The sequence below is a fragment of the Didymella exigua genome, assembly GCF_010094145.1.
Source record: "Didymella exigua CBS 183.55 unplaced genomic scaffold M421scaffold_48, whole genome shotgun sequence".
NCBI classification, from domain to species: Eukaryota; Fungi; Ascomycota; class Dothideomycetes; order Pleosporales; family Didymellaceae; genus Didymella; species Didymella exigua.
Genome location: NW_022984822.1, coordinates 57,075 through 62,417, shown reverse-complemented (window position 1 = coordinate 62,417; position 5,343 = coordinate 57,075).

Genomic DNA, 5,343 nt, shown 5'->3' with positions numbered 1-5,343 from the left:
AGGGAGCCTCTAGTAGAGCAGCAGCTGGAGACGGCGTACGCAGCTGCACGTCTAGCTTCGATAGAACAGCGTCTGGCTGGAGAGGAACAAGGCCTGCGCCTCGAAAAGCTGAGCAGATATTGGCTGAGGTGAGCGATTGATTGAATGCTGCCTTAAACGCTGGCAGAAACTCGAGCTTAGTGATGTGGTTGATGTGGTGGCGGATCAGGCTCTTAACCTCACTTGGTTGGTTGGAATTGATTTTCGTCCGAAGGATGGGGATTAAGTCCACCATCCTGCCTCCCAAAGGGCATGTAGGACGTGCTGAGCTAAGGATTTACAGTGCTGTTGCGCTACCCTAGAAAGCATTTCTTGCATGTGCGAGTATTTCTACTATTTCTAGCTATAGCTCTCCTTCCCGTTAGAGAGACTAAGCAGTATAGACGTAATAGGGGAGAACCCTTGTGTGTGTTTAGAGGCATTTAGGTGCCATATAGGAGATAGAGAGTAGATTGAAAAGAGAGAGTTAGTATAGATAGAGGTTGTCTGCTACTGCTCTGTTAGACCTGCAGCTGCAGATAGAACAGAGTCAGCATAATACAACAGTCTGTTGTTGCTGCTAGCTAGGATAGCTACTGCTGGCAGACCTTAGTATAGTACTGTGTAATCTAGAGAAAAGCTCTAAAGGCCTCTAGATTTGTTAACAGCTCTGCAAGGTATGCCAGGCCTTTGCTGCGGCTTGATAGTGGTGTAGGTGGTCGTAGTGGCTATTGGATAAAAGACCCTAGAGTCTTACGGCAGAGTACAAGGTGTTCTGGCGTCTTGTTGCACCTACACAAGCAGGTAAGCTTTGCGTTAGTGTGGTTAAGCTATTAATAGTACTAGGCAAAGTCTCCGTGCCTAGATCAGATAGAGAGGAGCTTAGCTAGGATAGCTCTTAGCAGGTCTAGTTCAGCTAAACTCCTGCGTGGTGCGTAGTCTAGCTTCTAGCCTTTGTACCACTTAGAGAGTGTTCTCCTCTTGTCTAACTACTATTTTTATTATGTGCTAATTAGGAGTTATTGTGCAGTAGTTTTTATGCCTAAGAGTGTAGGCATTGCAGCTTTTCCAGTAGGGAGCAAGGGCTAGCTAGCTTCTAAGTTAGCTAGCTTGTCTGCTGCTTCGTTTCCTTCAATGTTAGAGTGCCCTGGAGCCCACCTAATAGAGACGTCGTGGGTCTCCATCACGCCCTGGCACTTAAGGAAGGCCTATTGTAAGGTAGAAGATAGGCTCCCCCTTAGGCACTATATGACGGAGGTGCTGTCTATACACAGCCAGATTTAGCGGGTGTGGAGGGCTGGTTGCCTTATTATGTGCTGGAGGCCTCTCTATGCTCCTACTGCTTCTGTGTTAAAGACGTGTGACGTAGGGTTAAGTAACCTGTGTCCTCTATGTAGTTGTTTTCTGTTCTAGTACACTGCGAACCTATAGGTTATATATTTCTCTCCTTCCTTTGTGTACTGCTTAGAGCTATCTAAGAAGATAGTAACGTCTAATAGTAGGAGCTAGGCCTACCATTCTTTAAAGGCTTTAGCTGCCTTCTTCTTATCTGCGCCTAGTGTTAGGTCTGTTTAGCAGCTAGGAGAGTAGTAAGAGAGGTTTAGTGTCGTCCTAGGTATCTTAGGTAGAAGGGCTCCTAGCTGTTAGACCTTAGTCTAGGTTCGCTGGAGCTGCCTATATCCCTTGCCTCTAGTCACCTTAGGGATTACCGTGCGCCTAGTAAGGGGGTGGTCTGCATCTATAGTGCGGAGATGTGCTGCAAACCTTAGTTTAGCTTCTTCTAGCGCTACTGTGGCAGAGGGTAGTCTGGCGTCTTAGAAGAGCGTGGTGGTAGGAGTTGTTCTCCACACTAGGAGGATGCCCCTTGCTGCTATTGCTATTGTTTTGTCTATAGCCGTTATGTGCCATCCCACGTGGGCGCTAGCTTCTAGCGGCCTGCCAGGCTTAAGCGTGCGCAGTGGCTTAGTGCGGCCTCTGTACCAGCACTCCATTCCGTACAGAAGAGAGGGGTATATGCAGGCGATAGTTGCCTTGCGCAGTGAGCTGGCTGGTGGCCCGTAAGTCGTCCTTGCCAGGCTGCGGATGTGGAAAGCTACCTGGGCAGCTTTTGCGGCGCGTGTGGCCACGTGGTACTTAAAGGTCAGTCTGCGGTTGAACCAGACCCTAAGCTACTAGAGGGCAGGCTTAGTGTTTTCTCTGCCTGGGGAGATTGCGTTGATGGTAAGCTGCTTGTCTACTATACAGGGCGGCGCGTAGATGCCTCGCTGTCTAGTAAGGTGGATTATTTCTTGCTTCTCTAGAGCAAACGTGACCTTGTTAGCCTTGCCCCACGCCCTGATCTGTCTTAGGTCAGCTGCTAGGAGCTTAACGTTCCTGTCTAGAGAGTGTGAGGCCCAGTATAGGCACACATCGTCTGCATATCCGAATCTTCTCTCTGTATCTATTAACAGCAGTTCAGCTAGGTACAGTGTGTACAGTACTAGGGAGAGGGGTAATCCTTAGGGTGTACCACAGGCAACTAGGTAGCTAGGGGTAATAGCTTGTCTAAGGCAGACCTGTACCCTTTATTCTATAAGGAAAGAGTCTACAAATAAGAGCGCTCTTTAGGGCTATCCTTGTTAGACTATCTAGTGTAGTAGATAGTTCTTAAGGAGGGTGTTAAAAGCACCCTGTATGTCTAGGGTGACTATTATAATATGCTGTCCTTGTGCCCACGCAGCTTCTGTGTTGTGGGTGAATGCTGCAGTTAGATCAGCTGCAGAGCGTTTTGGAAGGGCGCCTCTGTGTTAGGGACTAAGGATCTTGTGGGTTATAGCAGTCTACGTGATTCTCCTAGCCACTGTTCTTTTAAGCCCTTTCCTAATGCAGGAGAGGAGTGCTATAGGTCTCCAGGATCTGGGTGATCTCTGGTCTCTCTTCCCTGCCTTTGGTATTATGGCTACTTCTGCCAGCTTCTATTGTGCAGGAAAGTAGTTGAGTTCAAGGCACCGCTAGAAGATCTGTCGTATAAGTTCTCTAACTTGCACCTAGCAGGCACAGAGCAGTCTTACTGTAGAGCAATTAGTGCCTGGGGAGGTGCTAGATACTGCTATCGTGTTTCGATTGGCTTCCTCTAGAGAGATGTATGTGCTCCATAGGAGAGGCGTTGCACTTTCTTAGTCTAGGTAGTGGTTAAGGTTGTCTTCTGCTGTGTATTAGTTAAGGACTTCTTCTTAGAGGGCCTCTACTTTTTCTAGAGGATCTAATACAGTTATGCTGTTAACTACTAGAGGCATATCCTAATTCTCTAGTATAAGCTTGTGCTAGGTAATAACCCTAAAGAGTTCTTTGCTATCCTTAGCATTGTCTATAACATGTCTCTAATATTGCTTTTTAGCCTGTTAGACTGTAGTCTTGAAGATCTAGGTCTCTTCTAGTAGAGAGCTACTAGAGCATTGCTTTTTCGCACGTTTGTGCCTTTAGTAGGCGATTTTGCACTCTGTAGTCTACTATAGCGCCACGCGCCCTTCTTTGTAGTCAGGCTTGCCTGCTGTCTGTATAGAGTGCTAGATTGTCTCTGTTAGTAGTGTGACACATTAGTCTAGTTGTGCTCTGTCTTGTGCTGTGAGTGGGTCTAGAATGCTCTAGACGCCTATTTCTACTAGTCTAGTAAACTTAGGTATGCTCGTCTCTAGGACTCTGTAGTGGTGCTAATCTAGGTACAAGGTACCTATTATAGAGGTAGGGATAGACATGACTATTGTCTCATGGTCTAATCCACTGTGCATGCTAGCGTCTACTGCTAATTAGGCAAATAGGACGTTAGAGAAAGTAAGGTTAATAACATAGCCTGCTTGGTGTGTTAGTTGTCCAGGAATGCTAATATAGTCTATAGACGCAGCAGTAGCCTATCTAGCTAACTTAATTCCGCTGTTAGTTGCAGCAACGCTAGGTTTAAAGGCTTCGTGTTTAAGGTTAAAGTCTCCCCCTATAAGATAGTGTTTAGGAGGTGTTAGGTGCGTAACATATTAGAGGACGTCTTAGTTATGTGCCTGTCTGTAGCAGTTTAGAATAGAGACTCTGTTCACAACTACCTAGAGCAGGTCTAGGTAGTTAAGGCTTTCTCTAGTCTAGAAATGCAGGTGGCGTCTTTTACAGACATATGTTATTACTCTAGGACGCTTTGAACCTGTCGCACTAGGCGTGTTCTAGGTACTAATAGGTGCAAAGTATCTGTATCCTAGGTAGGTAGAGGTTCTTAAGTTGGCGCAGGTGAAGGGCTCTTGAACGCACACGACGTCCATGCCCCTCTGAAATGCAACTTCTAGTATTGTGATGTAGCAGGGAGAGCTTCTGCTAACATTGGCCTAGCACACGCAGAGTGGTCTGTTCTGTATGCTAGGCTGTTGTTGCCTATTGTAGGCTAGGGTGCTGTTAGGTTATTCTAGCATAAGGATAGCAGGTTGTCACTTATGCTTGTGTCTTCTCTCTTAGAGGTAGACAAGTTAGTGTAGGCAGCAACTTGTGGGTACATGCTGCTAGCCGACATCTGTGCTAAGTTGAGGCTTTTACAGCCAGTAGCTGCTTGCCTTAGTCTCTTTTCTCTATTAGTAGTAGAAGAGGGCGCCTAGGAGACATTTGTTGTTCTAGCAGAAGCTGCTCTGCTTTCTTCTTCTAGTTCGCGCCTCTGAGCTAGAGGGTAGGGTAATGCCGCCTGCTAGGTCTGGGTAGATGTTGCTACATACTGCTGTGTTGCCTAGTTAATGGTTTCCTTAACTGTCCTGTACAAGTGTTAATATGCTGCTTTGCCTGCTCAACAGATAGCTTTTAGTTTAGTCTTAGTAGGCTTTATTAGGTGTCTGTGTACCTAGCAGGGGGCTGCTAGGCAGTTTGTATGGCTAGCTAGGTGTGGACCCTGGCAATTAGCACACTTGGTTTTATAGGGGCAGTTGTCCCTATATAGTCCTTCGTGCCTGTCTGTGCGATCTCCACAGTGCACACAGCGTGCTACTCTAGTGCAGCGGGCAGGGTTACAATAGCCTTGGCAGCCTAGGTTGTGTCGCTATATTGTAGGGTGTTTGTTAATTACTTTTAAGAACGCGCTAGTTCTAAAAAGCCTAAACAAGCAGACTAGCTCTTTATAGGAAACAATCTATGTTGTAAGGCCCTGTTAGTTAGCTCTGTGTCGTGAGGTCCTGTAGCTGACTGGCTGCTTGCCTGTCTGTAAGCAGGCCTCATCTTCCACTAGCTAAGTAGTAGTAGGAATTTCTGTCCCGTCTAGAGTGCGGAAGGAGCTAGGTACTCCTTAGACTGCGTAGTTAATCCAGCGCTCTAGGGTCCTAATAG